The sequence below is a fragment of the Miscanthus floridulus genome, chromosome 7 (genome assembly GCF_019320115.1).
Source record: "Miscanthus floridulus cultivar M001 chromosome 7, ASM1932011v1, whole genome shotgun sequence".
Classification (NCBI taxonomy): domain Eukaryota; kingdom Viridiplantae; phylum Streptophyta; class Magnoliopsida; order Poales; family Poaceae; genus Miscanthus; species Miscanthus floridulus.
Genome location: NC_089586.1, coordinates 85,377,266 through 85,401,024, shown reverse-complemented (window position 1 = coordinate 85,401,024; position 23,759 = coordinate 85,377,266). Strand labels below are relative to the sequence as shown.

Here is a 23,759-nt window from a genome sequence, read left to right as displayed (position 1 = left end):
AGGACCCTTCGGAAGTTTGTTTGCAGCTGTGAAGGTTTCCGCACAGAGAAGGAGGTGAGGAGGGAGATCAAGAAGCGGAGGCCGCGGAATATCACTCGTTGTGGATGCCGTGCTCAACTTGTGATTGCATAGGATCCGAACACAGAGCAGTGGTATGTGAAGGATTTCATCGACGAGCACAACCATCCGATGACAGAACCAGACCTTGCTTACTTTCTGCGTTCACATAGAAGAATCGGCGCTGATCAGAAAGCAGAGATTGTGCAGCTGCAGATTTCTGGGATCCGCAAACACCAGATAATGGATATTATGGTTAGGTGGTACGGTGGGTATGATAAGGTTGGATTTACATCAAGGGACCTTTACAATTTCTGCCATCGCAACAAGGCGGAGACACTTTCCGGTGGTGATGCTTGAACAATCATTAGTTACATGATAGAATCAAAATGTAGAGATCCTGATTTCTTTTTCCAGTACAAGACTGATGGGAGAGGGCACCTGACGGGACTGCTCTGGTGTGACTATCAATGTCAGATGGATTATAGAGCGTTTGGTGATGTCGTCGTGTTTGATGGCACATACAAAACGAATCGATACAACCTAACCCTTGTTCCTTTTGTTGGGGTGAATCACCATAAAAGCACGGTTCTTTTTGCCTGTGGAATACTTTCTCATGAGGATACTGAGTCGTATGTGTGGCTGCTTAGGTCATTCTGTGATGCAATGATTCAGAAGCATTCGGTTTCTGTGATCACCGATGGAGACCGTGCTATGCAGAAAGCAATCAGTATTGTGTGGCCGAATTCATCGCATAGGCTATGCGTATGGCATATTGAGGTGTGCATTGCGCGTATTCTTCACACCCAGGATCTGAAGGATAAGGTTAGGGGTTTTCTTTATGATCATTGCTCCATAGAAAAGACTGAGAGGAAATGGATAGCATTCTTGGCAAAGGAGAAAGTTATAGATAAGGACTCGTGGCTGTACCAGATGTATGAGATGAGGGAAATCTGGTGTGCGGCGTATCATGCTGGTAAGTGCTACTTAGGACTGAGGAGCAACTAGCGTAGTGAGAGCCTACACTCTAGGATTCAGTTTAATCTAGATCGGAAAATGACACTGTTAGAGCTGATACAACACGTTGACCACTGTCTTTCAAAGTTGCACAGTAATGAAGCGTATCTAGACTTTCAAGCAAGTTCTAAGCCATGCTTACAACCAGATGCTTCAACTATTGAGAAAGAGGCTGCGAATTTGTTCACACCAAGTGTTTATTTTGCTGATGTGCAGTACAGCATAAAAGCAGCCGACAAGTGTTATTGGATTGAGACTGTAGATGGCTATGATATTGTTGAGTATATTGTTGGAAGGGTTGATAAAGGAGACAAACAATACTATGTGAAATGTGAGATATGCGTTGTTGAACGCAAGCTGAAGGAAATTTCTTGTTCTTGTCTAAAGTTACAGTCCCTTGGAACCCCATGCTCACACATCTTCTTTGTATTGGGTTGTCGAGGAGAACACAAGCTTCCAGACTGCTGTGTTTTGGAAAGGTGGACGAGGGGGGCCAAGCGTGGATTTCCTCCTATAAGGAAGAGCGCCATGTATGACTATTCCGATAGCCTACAGAGGTACCATGAGCTACACAATATCAGTCAAACAGCATCCTTCGTAGCATCTCAATCACTTGAAGCATATGGGTGGCTGAAACACGATCTTCATGAGGAAGCTGCTATGATCCCTCCAAATGGAGGAGAGAACGGAGGCAAGAGGTTTGGTCCTGTGCTGCCGCAAGCCCTGGATGTTGATTCTGCAGATGTCTTTGATCCCATACATGTGCCTGGTAGAGGGGCCCCGAAGAAAAAGTTGAAGTCAGTTTCAGATAAATCTAAGAAGAAATGTACCATGTGTAAGGGTGAGGGTCACAATCGGCGAACATGCTCCAAGAGAGAAGAGGTAAGCTAAGTGTAATGTTCATCAAAGCTAAAAACTGGCTGTTTGTGTGGCATGTGTACTTATGGGTAATGTTCCTCTTCATTTGTAGGAAACAATGCTCCCTGAGGATGTGCCAGATATATGATTTGCCAAAGGTAACTAAAATGGCCTAGTCTTGTGTAAACACTACACTGTTTAGCACATTTGCTTTCCTTGTCATGTGAAACCCATACCCTTGCTGTTTGTTGCCTATATCTGCTGATTGTTCTCACAGATTTCTGGAACAATCCTGTACAATGGAAATGTGTGCTGCTCTGCCTGCGAACGAAGCATTTTTATCTGAAAAGCCATAAGTTGAGGAATATTGCTTTATACTGCTTATTCCTTAAAAGCACCTCAATTTGATGCATCTGCTTATGGTTCTTTGTTCACAAGTTTCTAAATATTTTCTGCATTTTTACCTAAAAAGGTGGAATTACCAAGTTCAATGTTATAGCTATTCTTAGGCATCTGCATGATACACCTAGAAAGCAATATGACGTGTATTCGATATATGCAACTGCAATTATTAGCAGTTGCTTTCTCCTTTTTTGGCTTTTGAGCAGAAAAGGTCTCAGTGAAAGCTAGATTGCTCTTATCTGTTTACTTGAACACTGCACATTGTTGTATCATGCTTTTGTTTGCATATTCCTTTCATGTTCTGTATTCCTATTTGAGGCCTGTTGGTTATTGATTAAGATTATCAGTTACTAGTTACTTGATTAGCGGAACCTACTTATCCAAGATTTTCTATGCTTGGAGTATTGAGCTGACAGGCAAAATTCATGATTGCATGGGCTTTCTGTTATTGTCGTTTCAACCATAGATAGCTTTCAGGGGAGGAAGAGAGCTAAGGAAGAAGATGAACAGTGGCTAGTGCAGCTGGGGCATTGGATCTTGATCCAAAGGTTGATAACATCGCCTAAAAGAAAAATGAAATTTTAAGCACCTGAAAGAAGATGTGAAATTTTAAGCACTGCATCTGGCATTGTAGAAATGTAACGTTATCATGCTGTGATGCATAGAATAAACTAGTTTTCAGTGGTGATTTGACATCCCTTAGAACAATAACTATGAATCAGAATTGGTCAGACATTGTGAGCAGTTAGTTTGCTCAAATATTCATATATGGTACCTGCATCCTCAGAAATCAGATATGATCAAGACATGTGTAAGTGCATCATTTGATCTCATGGTAAAAGCATGAAGGTAACTAAAGTAAGAGAAAGAAACAATCTTAAGTCTTCAATTGGGAGATGCATTGCAGGCCGAGCCAAATGGTATGACAATTGCCTAAATGTCCTGACCACGGAAGCATTGGCTTGCCGTGATGGAGTGTTGTTTGCACAAGAACTTGGCATGCATTTTTGATATGCCGCTGATATGCCGCTTTCATACTTCTGTATGCATTTTTGTCCAAAACAATGCTTCGAATGGTAAACAACTAAACTGGGGGTTATAGATTGTATTATGCCTTTTCTTTTGCAGTAAAAGAATCTTGTCCGTACCCTCCAGACTAGTTTTCCCTTGAATAAGATGGACTAACTGGGTTTATGAATATCTTACTGGTGGTATTTACTTGACTTCGAACATGGTTCAATCAAGGATGATTATTGTGGGGGAAGGTCTGGATACAGCTCAGAATTACTAAAGATCATGGAAACTAACCAATCTCCCCTTCGGAAGCGACCATGGAGAGATCAAAACCGTGAAAAGGCACCTTCCTTAAACAAAACTGAAGTAATGCAACAAGAGATCTGGAGAGATTTCCCTCAAGATATTTTTGAAACTGTCATTGCAAGGCTTGTAGTTGCTGCAATTTTTCGATTCCGCACTGTCTGCCGAAAGTGGTCTTCTCTTTTGGGCTCAGACAGTTTCTCTCATCAGTACTCTGAAGCTCCACGTGGACTGCCATGGTTCTATACAATCACCCATGAGAATGCAAACAACAATGTTGCAATGTATGATCCTTCGCTGAAGAAATGGCACCACCCATCCGTTCCTCTCACTTCTACAAAGATAGTTATTCTAGTGGCATCCGTGGGTGGCCTTGTATGTTTATTGGATCTGAGCCACAAGAATTTCTACATTTGCAACCCTCTTATGCAATCACTCAAGGAGATCCCACCAAGATCAGTCCAGGGATGGTCAAGAGTCGCTGTAGGGATGGTGTTGAATGGAAGAAGTTCTAGTGATGGCTACAAAGTAATGTGGTTAGGAAACGATGGGACTTATGAAGTCTATGACTCTACAAAGAACATGTGGTCTTGCCCTAGAACTTTTCCTCCAGGCATCAAACTTCCACTTGCTCTAAATTTCAGGTCACAGCCTGTGGCGGTTGGCAGCACGGTATACTTCATGTGCGTAGAACCAGATGGTGTTTTGTCATATGATGTAAGCACTGGGATTTGGAGGCAATTTGCCATCCCATTGCCACTGCATCTAACTGACCACACACTTGCCGAGTTCTAGGGAAGGGTTATGCTAGTGGGTCTGCTGTGCAAAAATGCAGCGACCTATGACTGACCACACACTCGCCACCGCTGCTCCTCGCCTTCGCCCCGTGGGGCTGCGTCCCCTTCCCTGCCCTGGTGCGCGCTGCCGCCGCCTCCCTAATGATGAACCTGATGCCCACGCAGCCTCGTATACACACCAGAGAAACCCACATGCCCTCGTGCCTCCGCCTTCGACCAGCGGGAATCAGAAGCACCACCTCCAATCCAAGCTCATGCGGGCAAATCAACGGGGCCCCGAAGCGGGCGAATCGAGCTCTGGAGTCGACGAGCTGGGCGAATCCGGCGGTGGTCGTGGGGAGTTGTGCCACCGCGAGATCTTCCCCGAAGCCAAAGGTGGCGTCTGGAGCTCTTGACATCAAGGGCATTGGTGAGTTCACTGATATTTTTCATGGGTAAAACTGTTTGGTTGTGTATGTCTTGATTTTGGAAGTAGTTAGTAGTAACTGTTTGGTATTGTGCCTGATTTTGGAAGTAGTTAGTAGTAACTGTTTGTGTATGTCTTGATAAGACATGTGGTTTCAGTTCCCTCTAATAATCCACAAATCAAATGTCACATGCCATGATGCAAACACAGAAGCTCCCTTCTATATCCAATCCGCTCATATGTTGTAGGTACACTACAATTTGTAGTGCGCATAGACAGACATCAAGCACCATGTCTGAAGGTGAGACATTGGAGAAAAATAAAGCAGGCTAACTTCAGTGACCATGAGTGTTTGGCCATGTTTATCCACTAGTTTGCATTTCTCCAACTGTCTCTTTCAGTGCCTGATCTAAGAGCCTCATGAAAACCAACAAAGATGAGTGCAAAGGAAACTAAGTAACTATCCACAGTTGGGAGACAAGCTGTTGCTTTCAGCAGGAGTGCATAGTATTTCAAAATGAGCAAAATGGGAACTTTAGATAAATTTAAAAATTTTAAATTGAGGGATGTTGCATTCATGCCTTTGCATAAATTTGTATTGTTGTCAAAATTGAATTTATAAAATTCTACGTAAGTTCGAATCAAATTTTTGATCTATTTATAAAATAATTAGATTTTGTTAAATTTTATTTCAAAATCAAGTTCAAAACTGTATTTCAAAACTCAAAAATTATTAGGAATATTTCAAAACCTGATTCGTCAAAAGCCCTTTCCCTCTCTTGGCCCTAAGCCCAGCAGGCAGCAGCCCATCAGCAACAACAGGCCAGCCCCGCAACAACAGGCAAAGTGGCCCAGCGCCCTGTGCCCGCGCCCCTGTCGCTGACCTGCAGGGCCCGCGTGTCAGCGGCTCCACGCATAGTGTCGCCTCCTTCCCTGGACATGGACACAGAGCGGCAACTTCTCCCCAACTCCTGGCGATATGTGTCTGGGCCAAAGCCCACTACCCCTCCCCTCCATCAAACGTGCCCCGCCGTGCCACATCAACCGGGCGTAGCCACCGCTGCCCGATCCCCTCGATCATGGCCCCCGAGGTTCCCCGCGCCCGCCCCTATAAACAGTATGCCCAGAGCACCGCGCCGCCACCTTAGAACCCTAAAGGGGCCGCTCGGAGCCGTAGCCTTAGCCCTAGCCCTAGCCCGCCGCCGGCCGGAGCTCGATGCGCCGCCGCCGCTGATCTCCGCCTTCACCGCGTCGCCGGCCACATCCACGCCGTCTTGAGATGAATCCAGGAAAATCATCGGCTGAGAAGAAGATGAAGACGGGAAAATCCACGGCTCTGAAGAAGAGCGCCGAAAGGTGCTTGGCCCCTGACTGCGTGAACGGAGTCTCTCCATGCCTCTCCCCGAGAGGGAGAGACGGCTTCAGCTGCTGCAACTGCTGGAACTGGAATCGTGGTCGTCGCAATGCTTGCGTGAACGGAGGATGTGATCTTCCTATCAAAAGGCCCAGGTCACCCAACGAGGTATGTCTGTGGAATGATGAATTTTTAGAGATCTATTTGTAGTTTAATTGGAAACACCTATGCCTGTTTGTTTCTATGCAATCGAGTCCATAGCTCATGCTTGCATATTTCTATGCATTTTTTTTCAAGTGCTAATGAGTGTTTGGTCTGGTTCCATGAGGGATAGATGCATTGGCTCTTTTATATAATCCATTATATTTCAGGTGTGCAATCATGAATTCTGCCCTGAGGACGGCCGATGCAATAAGTATCTTTGCCGCAACTGCAAGAACAATGTCTCTCCATGCCTAAATCCTGTCGGTGGCATCGACGACCTGTTGGCGTGGTGCTGCAACGGCTGGAGCCATGAGATCCGTAGATGCTTGAATGGGTGTTAGGACTGGAGTGATGAGGAGGACGTGTCAGACCACCAGGTATCTCACAAGAGAATGGTTGAGATCATTCATGTCAAAAGATTGTGAACATTCCCAAGGAACTCAGGAAGTGAGATGAAAAACGAGCATAGAGAATATAATTTTTTTTCAAATTATGATGTAATACTTCAGAGCGTATAACTATCCTTCGAACAAAAGAAACAGACAGTCCTTTGTGCTGAATGTTTGCACACTTATTGAGTTGATTCATCGGCGAGAGCAACTGACCAAGATCGACAAAATCAACCGAGAAAAATAATAATTATTGTATTTCACTCTGACATAAATTTTCTGCTCTACTGTCACACATTATAAATCAAGGTTTTAGCCTTGAAAAAACTTTCACATCCTTCATTTTAGACATTTTGCAGAAGGGACTGATACTATATTCAGGTGCAAGCATCCCATATTTCTGCAACGAAAACAATACTTGTTCACTTGATGATGTGTCAGGCTACTCTTTACATGTGAGCTGCAAGTATGCATTCAGTCACAGGATTTGTTCAATAAGTCTTTGAACATGAAACAAAACAACATTAACAGCAAATATGCATTCATTTGCATAAACAGAAATCTTTCAGCTGCTTCATATAATTATTTCCCCTATATCACCATAATTATATCACTGCTGATAGCTTATTCCACAGTGACGAGATGAGGCCTAGTCATTGTGCTGAAAACCAGGAAGAAGCGATGCAACAAACCCTACAACAACCAGCTGGACCTCTTTCAAGACACCTCCAAGCCAATTGCGCTGATTTCCTTCTACCTCTGCCTCTTGCGGATTCTCATTACTAGCTACAGCATCTTGTTCATGGTTCTCAGCAGCTTGGTCAGGGTTTGCAGGCCCTGCAAGATTTTCCACAACAACAGAAGCGCTTAGTCATTAGATACTAGCAAACTGTGCATTAACACTTCCTTAGAAAAAGAGAAATATGAATCATTATTGGTACTTGTAGTCAAATCAAAAGCAACAAACAACTTGACTGTTAAAGCATGAAACACCATTCCATCAAAACATGAATCAACATGAGACATTAGACAGCTGTAACATGTCTCATTCGTTGGTGCTAATCGTGGCCATTTACAATTTTATTTCATGCAAGGGCTACTGCTGTTTATATGAACCTCCCATTGAAGAGCAGATGGTAGTGAAAAGGAAAGTTACAATATTATGGTGAGACTAAAATATACTAAAAAGTGAAATTGGTGTTGCAATATGATGAACAATCATGCATAGAGCACAAACAATACAAAGAGCAGTATATGGAAGCTACCATTGGGCTACTCATTGCCATCATTCTGGATAGGTAGAGGAGCACGGTTCTCAACCCGAGTAGGGGCCTGTGGTGGACGAGCAGCTGCACCTCCCGCCCGCTGAAGCCATCTTACAAAAGGTGTAATAGCTCCGGTTTGATATCTACAGGATATAGAACCACGAGGTTATCTAGCAGCACCATATATAGGCTATACAAGTAATGAAGAGTAAACTGTGAAATAGCATTAAGTATATTGGAGATGATTTGAGCAAAGTACTCACAAGTAAATCAATGAGGCAAACAGTATGAGAAGAAACAACCTTTGTTTCGAGCCTTCCTGGCTAAAGAGAAACACCACTGCGGCTAGTTTGATGATCAAGGCAAGTCAAGCTGAAAAGCAAAGTGAAACCTCCTCACAACAACTTGTCTTTGATGTCCATTTTGCTGCCTAGCATCCTGTACATTCTCTTCACCAGCAGGACCACCAACGCTTTCCCTTCAAGCACAAAAGAGCAGATATAGCCAAGCAATTGGACAGTTCAAAACTTCATAATGCTTTGAACTGGTCCCAAGTATCCCCACTCCCCAATGACCAAACCAGAATAAAATGGAATGCCATAGCCCATAGTAGCAAACTACATTTGGCTTCATCATTCTTGCAACAAAAGTTGTTTCTTTTTTAAACTGATCAAAATTTGTAACCAAGTTTTACATGTTAGCTGTAGTTCCATTCTATCTTCCAGCATGGCAGCAACAAAAATAGCACTTGGGCAACATTCAAGTAAAAGTTAAAGGTGTTTGTGTTGTGGTATTCTCAATCAAATTAGTCATTACTAACTAGTCAGTTATAGCAAAAGTCCCTGCTGTCATAATGATGGAAATTGTATTATTATTTTAGGACTGAAGTCTATAAGATAAAAGTTCCAGAGTGATCCAACCCTTCACATTCTTGAAACTAATTTTAGCCATTAGGAAAAAGATCAGACAACCCAAGGGGTCAATATGGAATGGCATAAATTTACATTCGGTCTGAGCTGAATATCTACATTGAATGTTGAGCACAAAGTATGAGCAGCAAATTCCAAATCAAAGCAAGTGTTTTTTCACTATATAAATTACCTTTGATGAAATTGTAGGAAGCATAGCGTTCCTCTCTCGCACTAATGTGTTGAATGACATGTCAATCATGCCCAATGTTACAAATGCTCCAACCAAGCCACCAGAAATTCTGCAAACTATGAAAGTCAAAGTTGAACCGGCTGACAGAACTATAGTTGTATCAGTAGCTCTTCATACTTCTTTTCACAAAACTCAAAATTACACATGATGGCTGTGTCAAACTAAAAACCTAAGTCCAAGAACATTTAATTCAAGCTCATATCTGCAAATGAGATTTGTCAATAAATAATTCACTAACTAAAGAGAGCATACTTGACAGTTTCTAACCTAGTATACGAACCGAAAACCATCAATCCTGTAAGACCATACCCCTTTTGCCAATTGGAAACAAGCACTGTATGCTATGATGAACACACAATTGCAAGTGATTTGTATGAACTACTCTAGTAGTTATGATATTCTCTGAACTAAGAATCAAAAGACATGAACTAGCAGCAGCGAGAAACCAACCTGGGTAACGCCTATGTCGGGTAAAGTGCGCGAGAAGCGCGCAATGAGGTCAGCCGCGAGGGGAGCGCCGCCGTAGTTCACCGCCAAGAGCGTGGCCACGTGGGCGGCAGTGCCCGCGTCCACTTCCTCGGCGGTTGCGCACGATGGCCAGCAGCACCGGCGGCGCCAGCGCGAGGCACGTGACGCCAAACCTACCCATCGCAGATAGCACTGCGGCGGTGTCGAACCTGCGCCTGGTCGTGTGCAGCACGCCAGCACTAGCATCGGTGTCGGCGCCGGCGCCTCCTCCTCCTCATGGCACGCTTGGATCTAGGTTTCATGGCCCCCATCCTCACCTGCCTCCTCTTGCTCCACCATGGACGAACGCCGAGGGTGGCGCCCGAGCGGAGTATGGCGAGGAGGAGGGTGACGCCCGAGCGGATGACGGCGAGGAGGAACAAGGGGTAGGGGTGGCCTGTTGCCCTGCGCCCGGCCTCCTCCCATTGGCGGCGGCGGCGGCTCGCATGACGGCGGTGGTGGAACAAGAAGTAAACGACATATTCATTTAACTAACTATACTAATTGTATTATCCATCCTAACTATATTACTCAAAACATTATTTTTGTATTTATAGAGTTACCATTTTACCCTTTATCAAAAAAAAACTACGAGAATGGAATTACCGCCCAGTCCTAATCCCCACATTTGCGGAGGCAATGGAAGGCGATTTTTGCGCATATGGCCCACCGATCATAGACACAGCAATCGTCTCCCGTTGCCTCCGTCCCATTGCCTCCTGTTGCCTCCTACCTTTGTTGCCGTCGGATTGGCCGCTCTCGGTCGATGTCAGCCATCGAATTTTTCCCTAATTATTGTAAAAAATTTCCTATCATATACTCTGGGCTTACTGAATGCAGGGGCCTGATAAAACTATCCATATTAATAACTTCAGTAAAGGAAGGTGGAATAGGGTGTTTTTAGGATATTGGGGAGAATATATGCCAGTTTAAATGAAACTTATGAGTAAATCATGATTATTTGGTTCAACATTTTTCAATCTGGGGCATATAACATAGAGAATATGAGGTTCTGATACTGGAACATGAGATGTTTCAGTGCAATTAACATCATTAGAAGGTTAGGATACCTGGTGACTAATCAATTTCAAATCTCTTAATAGGAATCTTGCTTATGCCATTAAGATGTATAATGACTACTGAAAAGTTCAAGGTACTAAGGACACATTTTGGAGAATTGAGTATTATCACAACAGAATACATAATATATTGGACACATATTATATCAAATACTTGGTGTGCATAAACTTCTGATTATAAACACGAAAAGAGCTGAGCAACCTAATCAAGCATGAGGTGAATCGGTTTCTTTCTAAAATTGTGCATCTACATCCAGTGGAACGTATTCTGTTCTAACTCTAGCACCATCCCAACACTCTATGGCTGTCGTGGGCACCGTGGCCAAATCACCGTTCTTGCTGTCTAACAACGCTAGCCTTCACTACTTACGCAGTCGAGCACAGACTCTGGTGCACCTGTGACACCGACTACAACATGAACTAGGCACGCTTGCCATTGAAGATGGTGTTAGAGGAACCCTACCATAGCAACGGCTCCTGGCACCTTGATGCCGCCATGGCTGGTGGGGTCGGTGACGTGGTGGCCGCGCTTGCCGCGTTGGTGTTTGGGCAGGAGCTGTTCCTACTTCAGTTGCACTCCGTGGACCATGCTGGTCTTGAGGGTCACTGCCAATGGCTGCTGCAGCTGGTGGTGGTGGCATCCCTCATCACGATCACTGCCAGTGCCATCCTGCCTGAAGGGACTGTGACACCTAAGAGGGGGGGGGGTGAATTAGGCAACTTAAAATTCTAACTCTAAACTATGGCCTCTTTTTCTAACCCTAGCAAAACCTATGCAATAGATAAGCTATCTAGATGTGCAACTATGGTTTTGCTAGTGTGTTGCTATCTCTACCGCAAACGTAGTAAAGTAATCAATGTAAATGCGGAAGCTAAAGAGCAAGGTAGAGATATGCAAACTCCCATCGACGACTCCAGTATTTTTATCGAGGTATCGAGAAGCGCGCAAGCTTCCCCCTAGTCCTCGTTGGAGCCCCTCGTAAGGAATCCCTCACAAGGGCCAAGCTCCCGGTCGGGTACCTCCGTGGATAGCCTCGGGCCTTCCCCATGCGCAAGTGGGTCTCCGACACCACAAACGCGGTTGGTGTGATCTCGCAAGACTTCAAGCCCCTCCGATGTACAACACTTGTGCTCGCAAGCATGGGGTGGCAAGAGGTATGCAAACCTCACTAAACACTAGGCATAAACCTAGAGCAAGCGCATAAGCGGTGGTCTAATCAACCTAAGCACTTCGCAAAGCACTTATGCTAATCACCTAATAAAACACTAAGCACTATGCATATGGAGATCACTAAAATGGTGTATCAACACCCTTGGTATGTTTCCTCAGCTCCACACTCCTCAAATGGCCGGTTGGGGGTTGTATTTATAAGCCCCACTGAGAAAGTAGCCATTGGGGTTGGATTCCCGTGAAACTACTACTGACCGAACGCTGAATCGTCCTGACCGGACGCGTCCGGTCGTCCCGACCGTTGAGCCGGCAATTTACTGATCGGACGCTAGCCAGCGTCCGGTCGCCTACCACCGGACGCGTCTGGTCACAGATTTGCCGCTCTAGAACCTTACTGTAATCGATCGGACACTGCTGTCCTGCGTCCGATCGGTTGCCGCCAGTGTTCGGTCCAGTGACCGGTCGCCTGTCTACCGAGCCACTTGCCCAGTGTCCGGTCGCAACATCCAGTTGCTTATCTAGCGTCCGGTCCTGCATCCGGTCACCACAGTGAGCTCATTTCTTCGTGATCTTTCACACGGCTTGGTTCCAATCTTCATGCTTGGACTTTGCTTGATCTTTGGATCTTCTCTTGTGCTCCTAAGGTCTTGCTTGAGGTGTTGATCATTGGATCATCACGTTGCCTTCGTCCAAGTTATGTCTTGCACCCTATTGAACTACAAAACAAACACTTGCAAATTCATTAGTCCAATTTGGTTGTGTTGGACATCAAACACCAAAATTCAAAGTAAATGGGCCAAGGGTCCATTTTCCTTACAATCTCCCCCTTTTTGGTGATTGATGCTAATACGACCAAAGCAAGCAAATAAGAAGAATTTGGAAGTTAAAAACTACCTACTTGCTAGGATGCAATGCAAAGGGCAAGGTTATATGATACTAATTGATAGATACCAATTGAAACTTTACTTAAAAACTCGTCTTGCCCTTGCAAATGTCCCCATGTGATATTATGGATTTAAGCCTAGCTTTCTAAAAAATTTCTCATTACTTAGACTAACCCATAATTCACATTCCTCCCTTTCTCGGACCATTACTACTTGTAACTAAATGCTTATTTTTGGTCCTTCAACTTCTCCCCCTTTGGCATCAAACACCGAAAAGGAAGACATTAGTAGCACAAGGGAGGGTCAAATTTTGTGATCCTTTGTGTAAAGGGTGAAATGGATCACAAAATTTGAGTCTCACATTATATAGACTAAGTTCCCCCTAAAAATATGCATACATATGGTAGAAAGCAAAGCATACGCATAATTAGCAATTTATTGCACAAGAGAGGTTAATCTATATAATGTATGGAGAAAGCAAATAAATATTAAAGTGAGATCAACATGGTGATATCGGTTTAGAAATACCACATGTGAAAATCAATTTGATTTCTATCAATTGAAGTATAGTGCTTTCCTCCGGGAACTCCACTTTCCTTGCAATGAGACTACTACACAAGATAGGCTTGAAAAGGTGTTAGTCTCAAAGCATCCAACTTGTAGATTAAGCTCCCCCTAAATTTGTGCACACAAGTGTTGAATACTTGTAAAATTTGTGCACATTTTTGGAGAGATTATCTACAATTTGGATATTGGCACATATTAGATAAATAATTGTAAAACAAGCTATGTGCCGTGCTCCTAAACAATTTTAAACCATGTAGGTTTGCTCTAAGGGTTGATAATGAAACCAAGCAAGCCTACCATATGATATACCTATTGAATGCATGACAAAAGATTTAAGCATGTAAATGCAAACATAGGCATGAACGATAACTAGATGCTTTAAGAGTATATCAATTGAAAAACAAAACCAATTGAAATGAATACTATTTGAAAGTAATGACATCTAGTTACCTAACATGGGAAGGGGAATTTGGGTCCATAGTATTCACTAACCTACTTGGCAATGACTTTGTCCATCATGATGCACCCCATGAAATGCACCCAAACTTTGCCAAGTCTCCAAATTCCCCGATGTCCGACAGACTTCTCACTTCCCTTTCGGGATCCAAACCTTCTTGGTGCTCTTCATGTTGGAAATGATTTCCTTTAGCACCCAAAAGCGTTTGACCCCATTATTGGCTTGCTTGTTCACCTTGATGGCCACCACCTTGTTATTTTTCTTCTTCTTCAAGAGATAAGGTGTGGAGGCCTTCTTGTCCACCTTGTTGGTGTAGGTGCTGGAGAGCTTACTTATTTGCTTTTTCTCCTTCTTCTTTGCTCCTCCCCCATTCTTTACCTTGCACTCATAGGACTTGTGACCTTCCTTGTGGCACACGTAACAAACCACGGTTTGTTCTTCATCAAGCTTCTTCACTCTCTTGACGGTGTTATCTTGATGAAGTTGGGTTTGCTTTGCCTTGCCTTTCACTTGAGTCAAGTCCTTGGTGAGGCGAGCTACTTCTTGCTTGAGTTGCTCATTCTCCTTTGCAACCTCTTGTGTGCATGTATCTACAATAACTTTCTCAACACAAACTTGGTTGCACAAAGGTGAGTCTAAACATAAATCATTACAAGAAGTAGAGGCATCCTTTTTAGACATGTTAAAGATAGAACTTTTCTTTTTAGATGCCCTGGTGGGGTTTGTGCTAACGGCTTCAAGATTAGCAACTTTATTAGTTAGCTCATCACAATGTTTGCACATGGTTTCCATTTTAGCAAGCAAATTATTATATGCTTCTTGTGAGCTAGCTAACTTTTCTTTTAATTTTTCATTTTTCTTAAAAAGTTGCTCATCATTGATTGTGCATGCATTTGTTGTTGTACTAGTCTCAAGTCTCTCAATTTTAGTAGATAGTTCAATATTGAGATTAGTAAAGTTCTCATATTGTTCAAGCAAGGTTTTGTATGCTTTTTGTGAACTATCTAGCCTTTCTTTTAAACTTTTGAGCTTCTTTTGTTGACTAGTGCAAGCTTTAGCATAATTAAAATTTTCTTGCACAAGTTTGTGATAAGAAGGCATATCATCATCACTATCACTCTCACTAGAGGAAGAGCTTTCGTTACCTCGTGCCATAAGGCACACACGAGAAGAGCTTGATGATGAGTGCTTGCGGCCTCACCTTTTGTGATGGGGTTCTTCTTCACTTGAAGAATCATCCCATGATCTTATTGATGTGAGTGCTTGGTTCTTGCATGCCTTCTTCTTTGTCTTGGGTGTGGGCTTGTTTGGACAAACTTCCACAAAGTGCCCTAACTCGCCGCATCCATAGCATCCTTTCTTTCTTTGCTCTTTTCTTTGATTTGTGAAAATGAAATCTTGAATTTGGATGGGCACACCCTTGACATTGAGTCTTTGGATCATCTTCTCCACCTTGTTGATCACTTTGATTGATTCTTCATCAAGATCAGAGGTGGAGGAGGAAGATTGATCATCACTTGAATCTTCATCATCATCATCATCGTCCTCATCTTCTTCTTCATCTTCACTTGAGGAACTTGAGCTTGAGCTTGTCTCAACTTGCTTGCCCTTCATCTTCTTTTTCTCGCTACAAGTGAGAGCTTTGCCTTTGCTTGATGAAGAAGCTTCTTCTTGCCCCATCTTACGTGACATTTCAAATGCCACTAACTTGCCAATGGCTATGCCCGGGGTCATATTGCTTAAGTCCTCCATGTTGTGAAGGATGGTGATGATGCTTGCATATTTCTTTTGTGGTAGCACGGAGATGATCTTCCTCACGATGTCCGCATCATCTAGCTTTAATAATCCTATAGAATGGAGCTCATTGATAATTAGATTCAAACGAGAATACATATCACGAACAAGCTCATCATCATTCATAGTAAATGAATCATAGTTTTGCTTTGCTAGACAATGTTTTTGCTCACGGACATTGCTTGTGCCGTCATGGAGCTCTTGGAGTTTTAACCAAATTTCATGTGCCGTATTTAAAGTGAATACTTGGTTAAAAACATCCATACTAAGTGATTCAAACAAGCAATATTTAGCTCTAGCATTGAAGTGCATTTCTTTTTCATCACTCTTTGTGGGTTTTTTGGGATTCTTGATGGGTTTCATTCCGTCACGAGTGACTCTCCATATACCCAAATCAACCGCCTCAAGGTGGCAAGCCATTCTTTCTTTATAGTATGGGAAGTTAGTGCCGTCAAAGTGCGGAGGCCTAGCGGTATCCATCCCAACCACTCTAAATAGTGTATGCTCAACGGCGGTTAAGCCAAAAGTCCAAAATGAGCCAACCGGCTCTAGTACCAATTGAAGGGACCGTGACGCCTAAGAGGGGGGGGGGGGGGTGAATTAGGCAACTTAAAATTCTAACTCTAAACTATGGCCTCTTTTTCTAACCCTAGCAAAACCTATGCAATAGATAAGCTATCTAGATGTGCAACTATGGTTTTGCTAGTGTGTTGCTATCTCTACCACAAACGTAGTAAAGTAATCAATGCAAATGCGGAAGCTAAAGAGCAAGGTAGAGATATGCAAACTCCCATCGACGACTCTGGTATTTTTACCGAGGTATCGAGAAGCGCGTAAGCTTCCCCCTAGTCCTCGTTAGAGCCCCTCGCAAGGAATCCCTCACAAGGGCCAAGTTCCCGGTCGGGTACCTCCGTGGATAGCCTCGGGCCTTCCCCACGTGCAAGTGGGTCTCCGATGTGCCTCTCGGCAAGCCTCTCCCGGATGCTCCCCGCCGTCTTCACTATCAAGCTTCCGGCCGAAACGCCATGGGCCTTGTTCCCTCCGGTACACGGTGGCGGCCACACCACAAACGTGGTTGGTGTGATCTCGCAAGACTTCAAGCCCCTCCGATGTACAACACTTGTGCTCGCAAGCACGGGGTGGCAAGAGATATGCAAACCTCACTAAACACTAGGCATAAACCTAGAGCAAGCGCATAAGCGGTGGTCTAATCAACCTAAGCACTTCGCAAAGCACTTATGCTAATCACCTAATAAAACACTAAGCACTATGCATATGGAGATCACTAAAATGGTGTATCAACACCCTTGATATGTTTCCTCAGCTCCACACTCCTCAAATGGCCAGTTGGGGGTTATATTTATAAGCCCCACTGAGAAAGTAGCCGTTGGGGTTGGATTCCTGTGAAACTGTTACTGACCGGACGCTGAATCGTCTTGACCGGACGCGTCCGGTCATCCCGACCGTTGAGTAGGCAATTTACTGATCGGACGCTGGCCAGCGTCTGGTCGCCTGCCACCGGACGCGTCCGATCACAGATTTGCCGCTCTGGAATCTTATTGTAATCGATCGGACGCTGCTGTCCTGCGTCTGGTCGGTTGCCGCCAGTGTCCGGTCTAGTCACCGATTGCCTGTCTGCCGAGCCACTTGCCCAGCATCCGGTAGCAGCGTCCGGTTGCTTATCCAGCGTCCGGTCCTGCATCCGGTCACCACAGTGAGCTCATTTCTTCATGATCTTTCATACGGCTTGGTTCCAATCTTCATGCTTGGACTTTGCTTGATCTTTGGATCTTCTCTTGTGCTCCTAAGGTCTTGCTTGAGGTGTTGATCATCGGATCATCACGTCGCCTTCGTCCAAGTTATGTCTTGCACCCTATTTGTAACAGAACCGCCCAATTTATACAAGATCAAGTATGTCTGTCCCCGCTTAACACGTTGACACGCGCATACTCTCACTTATATAAACCCGGTAGTCCGCCGAGTGTCCCGAAAGACCTCGGTAAATCAACATCACAACCAAGATCGCGTGATTAAGCAAATACACATCACATACGTAGGGTTGCAGCGGAAAATAATATTACAAATGGATTCACAAATTATAGTACAAGTTTGGGTTTCAAAACCGATTAGTGAAAACAACATAGCTTTCAAAAGATTACATTAATATATGTTCCAAATACATTGCTAGCATAAGTGACATCATCCGACAAAAGCATATAGATGAGAAGTAACTATAGAATCACCGAGCCCACCGGCAGTTAGCCACCATCATCAACAGGTCGAGAACTCCACCTGCAACATGGTGGGATAAACCCTGAGTACGAGAAGGTACTCAGCTAGACTTACCCGTCATAAACCAGAAATAAATGACACCAAGGAGTATGCAAGGCTTATGAGGTGGGCTAGCTTGACATAGTTGCATAAAAGAGCTTATGAATATGGTGACCAATTTAAACTTAGCATCAAGCTTGTCATCATTTACCTGTCCACTAGATTAGCACCTGTACTAGAGCACTCACTTATTAGGAGCAATCAATATTAACCATAGCAGGTATATTCAGGCTGTTATCATCATATCATCATTTCCGAACCATTAAGTATTAAGTGTATCTACATTGGAGATAAGCCCGTCAAGTTCTCACTAACCGGGAGAGACGGCGACTCGAATCGAATTACAACTCAGCTGAGGGGGTATTCCTAACTCTCACCCTGGCATACTTAGCAAGGGTAGCCGTGGGTTACCTTTGGTACATCTCAGGAACCAAATTCGCGGGTTCGATCAGCGCCAGCACTCTCAGGGATTACCCTTCTACCAGGACGATCAGGACTTTTAAATCACCTGCCCTTGGACTCACGCCTACGGCTCCCTTCCGAGGCGCACTTTATACTTATCGACTCCCGGCCTGAGGTGAGCTACTCGGCTTCGCGGTCGGTCATCGGGCCGGCCAACTAAGAGAGAGGCATACGTTCAACATGAACAGGAAAGGCTCCAAGATTCAGTCCTTAATCGACACAGACGGAGTCACTGCAAACCGGCAAGCCTCCGCCCGGTCTTCATTTCAAATTAAGACTGGTTCTTTTCCACGATAGCAAATATAGCCAACCGTGCCATATGTATCTTCCTATATCTCGCAGGTGACAGGAAATCACCTGACTTCTACCGTGTTAAAGCAGGGCTAAGCACTACACGAGCCTAAGCTACATAGGATTCAGGGTATCAATATCTGGACAAGGATTGGATAACCAATGCAGCAAGTGTTTGCATCCAACACCTAAACTTAATGCAACAATATATATATGTAACAATAATACTTTAACTGCATTTCGGAAATTAGGAGGCTTAATATGCTCCGGGGCTTGCCTGGGATCCCACACTGAGTCAGTGTTAGTTAGACGACACTCGTTAAGTGAGCATCTCCCGTCCTAGCACTTGTCCAGTCCTTCCACCTTCGGGATAGGTCCACCATACACCGTCTTCGGATTCGGCTCCAACATCTCATCCTTCACGTGGTGCATCTAGCGTACCTAGATGAGATGCAATATGCAAGTGCATAAATATGAAGAATAGCACCATGAGACGCATCACAAAATAGCAAGCAAGACAAGCATAGTTTACACTAACACACTTAAGTACTTTGCGATGCTTAACTTAACATCACACAATCTATCATGCTAAGATAACAAAGAATATTATACATGGCACATAAGTCTCACAAGATCTCAGGTGTATTTAACTTAATTACTAAGGGCGTGAACCACACCTAGCAACATGCAAAGCAAGTCAAGGTGAAGCAACAACTATAACCGGAATATGCCAATTTCTAGACTTGCAAATAGCGGCTTCATAAATCAATCATATCTGGAGTTTTATAAATCCAAATGATATGAAACAAGACATTATGGAAAGCTTAGGAAATTATCCACATTTCATCTTTAATCATCTCAGCATGATTCCCAAGTTATCATGACCAAACATGCTAATCTTTTAAGTCTGCGTAGAATGTAATCAAAATATGACAGTAGACTTATTAAGCATGCAACTCCTAAACTATCAGACCTAGGATCATGAAAATTTAACACAAGCAAGATAAGATAATCATATACGACTTTTGTATTTACCAAAACTACAGTAAACATCATTTACACCATGAAACTAGTTGCACAAGTAACACTAGCACCAGCAGCCTAAACAGCAGAGGCACAGCTATGGATAGAAAACTTATAGGAACTTTAGAGAAGCATAAATGGAGTTCTAGACCTCCGACAAACATGATTCTTAACTTTATGGAAAGCTTATAAAGTTACCTACAACTTTCTTATTATCATCTTAAGATGATTTCATAGTTAACAAGGTCAATTAAACCAAGGAAGACATCTATATCCAAAACATGAACAGAAACTGATATGCTACTTTAAACAGCTATAAGTTGAGTTCCACATGTCCAATAAATATGGTTCTGGAATTTTTGGAAATCTTAACAAATTTTGAACAACTTTGCTATAAACATCTAGAACTAATTCTGCTACTAACAAGGTCACACATGGCACACAAAGCAACCCTGTCTGGGTTTGGGCAGAAACTACCACAGTACTTTAAACAACTATAGCTAAACACATACTTAACCAAAAATTGTGCTCTTTAGCTTTTTGAAAAGCTTATGAAAATTACTACAACTCATTTATTATCAACAAGGCATGATTCATAACTTAACTGAGCCAAACAATGCATACATGCAGAACTGTCCAGAATAGAAGCAAAGCAGCATATGTCATTTGTTATTTTTCATATCTCTAAATTGATCAAGCCTAAAATCCTGAAATTTTTACCACACATCAAACATCACATGAGTAGCATGCCACAAAAATTTCACTTCATTTGGAGCCCTACAACTGCAGTTATGAAAAAGACAAATACAACTAGAATTAAAAACCTAGAGGCATAAATCTATTTTTACAGCTAAAACTTTAACTGAAACATGACATATTATAGATCTACTGCATAGACAATTTCACAAGGATTCCAAAAAGTCCTCATTTGCTATTTTACGAATTTCCTATGATTTACTATGAAGTTTCAAAGTTTTACCCGATTTACAACAAATAGGTCCTCGAGGTACTATTCACTTGAGTCTATGGTTCTGCAGAAAAGCCCCTTTACTTAGTCGAATTTGAGCGCGAGGTCCCTGACGGGATTTTGAACAGGGAGGTCGTCGGGGCTCGCGGAATCCGGCCGGAGGAGGCTTAACGGCGGCGGTGAAGTGGAGGAGGAGCACCAGGGTGTCCTCCCGCACTCGCTGGTGGTCTTGGATGGCCGAGAGGCGGTCTGTGGAGGACCGGCCACAAGCACCGGCGGTCGGAAGCGACGGCGGCCGGCGACTGCAGTGCTCCCAGCGTGGTTTTGGACGGCGAGCATGAGCACGGCGTGCAGGAGATGGCGGCGAAGCTGAGGGTGGTGCTCGTGGGGAGTGAGAAAGCTGGGAGCGGCGAGAACGGCTGCGGCGGCGAGCTCTGCTCGGCCATCAATGGCGGACGCGAGCAAGGGCGAGGAGAGAGGCCAGGAGAGCGAGCAGTGGGGGGGCGCGGAGCGTCTGGGAGCGGCTCAGCGTCCACAAAACGCGAGGAGGAGGCAAGGCACGCGGCAGGAGGTGGGGGCGCTCGGCTCGCATGGCTGCCACGCCCTGGCCACGCGTCGGCATTTTGACGAGCAGGTGGCGAGCGCGATCCAGCGCGTCTTGGAAGCCGTTTTTGGGCTGGTTCGGTTGGGAATTTGATGGTGGGCCTTTAACGAAGTTTGATCTCCATCCGATGCTCTACAAATTTCGTTAAAGGTTCATAGCCATTAGAGCAAAGGATTAAGAGATAATTAGGCCCTAATTTGACACTGTCAATGAATTAATGTCGATCAAAGTAAAGCTCGGTTTTTGTTCATTTTGGGAGGTCAAACTTGGTCCAATTGATCCCATCTTTGGGTATCCTCTTCTCCAAATAATTATCTCCAACTTTTATTTTTGGACCAACTCAAGTTGCTTAGCAAAATTTGGAGAACGCGGAATGCCAATGGCGACGACGATGAATTCCAGACTTAGAAAAATTCTAAGTCTGAAAATAGCCGCTGGTTCAATTTTTGAGCCTCTGTTTGACTTAGTTCCAAGTTGATCTGGCTCTTGCTCCAAAAACAAAGTTTGTTCTACTCTACTCAATCTTCAACTTTTATTTAAGGTGCAACTCCATGCAAGCACTGTAAGTTGGTGGTCAACATAGGTCAAAGTATCGTCACTATAAAGCTTAAATTAGAGTTATTGACCGATTGATGCATTTTCTTGATCTCGGCTCAACATGAACCCTTCATGACTTTTGTTGTGGAGTTCAATTAGAGTCATTTGGGCAAGGTTGCAAGGTTTGGTTTATGACCTACATTTCCATTCACTTAATAGTGCAATTGAAGCACTTAGTAAAGTCTTTCCAATAAGGATATAACTTATCATTTCATGTGACTTTTTGATTCCAAACTTCATGAAACTTTTCCAGTGATCAATATAGATGGATATTGATGTGAGACACATGAAGATATTCCAATAACACTAGCCAAGCATATATCCTGAAAAGGGCCTACATGTAAAGCAAGGGTGCAATATACGAGTTTAGGTTGGGGCTCATTTCCAAAGGTTTGACCTTGACATCTTCATCGTCACTCAATTAGTTATGTTTGCGCTCAAACCCATAGCTTAACTAGTGACAACACCTGGGGTGTTACACTATTGAACTACAAAGCAAACACTTGCAAATTCATTAGTCCAATTTGGTTGTGTTGGACATCAAACACCAAAATTCAAAGTAAATGGGCCAAGGGTCCATTTTCCTTACACTGCCAAGGAGCTTCGCCGTGGCGGTGGTGCAATCATCATCGGTGCTGCTCTAGGGCGTGTGGTTCATGGTTATGGCCACCGTGGCTCGGTCGGCAGTCTGCCTGTGCGGCATGGTGTGCGCGCGTGTGCGGTTGTGGTGCAGGAGTGCCAGCATCCATCTCAGCACTGCCCGAGACAGCTCGGCTAGGCAGCCGACGGCAACCTTGATCCATGGCAGCTGTAACAAACAAACAAAAAAAATAGTTGTGTTCTGTTCACGGAAGCATGTGGTCTGATTAAAAATCGCTGATATGCTATCAAGAAAGTATTTAGTGACATGAAAAAACTTCACACAAAGAAAGCGTGAGAAACACAAATATGGTATCAAGTATGTATAAGATTATCTGGATGAGGAGCTTCCTACAACTGTTAGGCCTGGATTATAAAACTCAACCTGCACTCGAATATAGGATAGTAAATGATTCTAAGTTCAAGAATTCTAAGTTCGGAATGTTGTAGTCCGAAAGTAGATAGTCCAGAAGGTGGAGATAGATAGTGTCTACCTTACCTGCTTATCTGTCCTAATACAATGTATATGACTTGACTGACATTTAAAACACCAAAATTAACTTAGTAAATTTAAATCATTGATCATCACACTCACATTAAGTCATCATAGCAAGAACTTAGTTAATTTAAATCACAAGTCACAAGCAATAGACTACAAATCAGAATATTTCTCATTAGATAGTAGAAGCAGAGCATGCAAGAAACTCACAGTTAGAACTTAGAATAGAGTACTGGGTAAGCTATAAGGCAAGAATTTATCATGCCCGTACACCTATCTCGCAATGTAGCACTACAGGGTATGTAACATCTAACTTGTACAATAAAAAAATTAAACATTAAGTTCTCAGCAATATACAATACAGAATCATGCTTGACAGAGTCAGAGATCTGACATACAGCAGCAGCAAACCAAATTGCAGGAAGCAGCCATCAAGCAGTACTGCAGTGGGCACTTTATCATTGCATCCTATTGTATATTCAAGTTAGGTGTAGATCAAATTGTAGAAAGGAGTAGCAGGCGTAATCCTGAAACCACAATATACCAAAATTGCACCTATTTAACTAAGTTTTTATCCGCATCAGTACAGACAACCTTAAAACTTTAGGAAAAAAATAAATAGTAGAGAAACATATGAGTTGGGATAGGAACACACAGATC

General features: G+C 43.5%; 2 pseudogenes; one reads left to right on the top strand and one right to left on the bottom strand.

Moving 5' to 3' along the window:
* The first annotated feature begins 3,549 nt into the window (after positions 1-3,549).
* LOC136465786 (F-box only protein 6-like) lies at positions 3,550-4,500 on the top strand (annotated as a pseudogene).
* A 2,727-nt stretch (positions 4,501-7,227) lies between these two features.
* Positions 7,228-21,206, bottom strand: LOC136465785 (uncharacterized; annotated as a pseudogene).
* Positions 21,207-23,759: the final 2,553 nt, after the last annotated feature.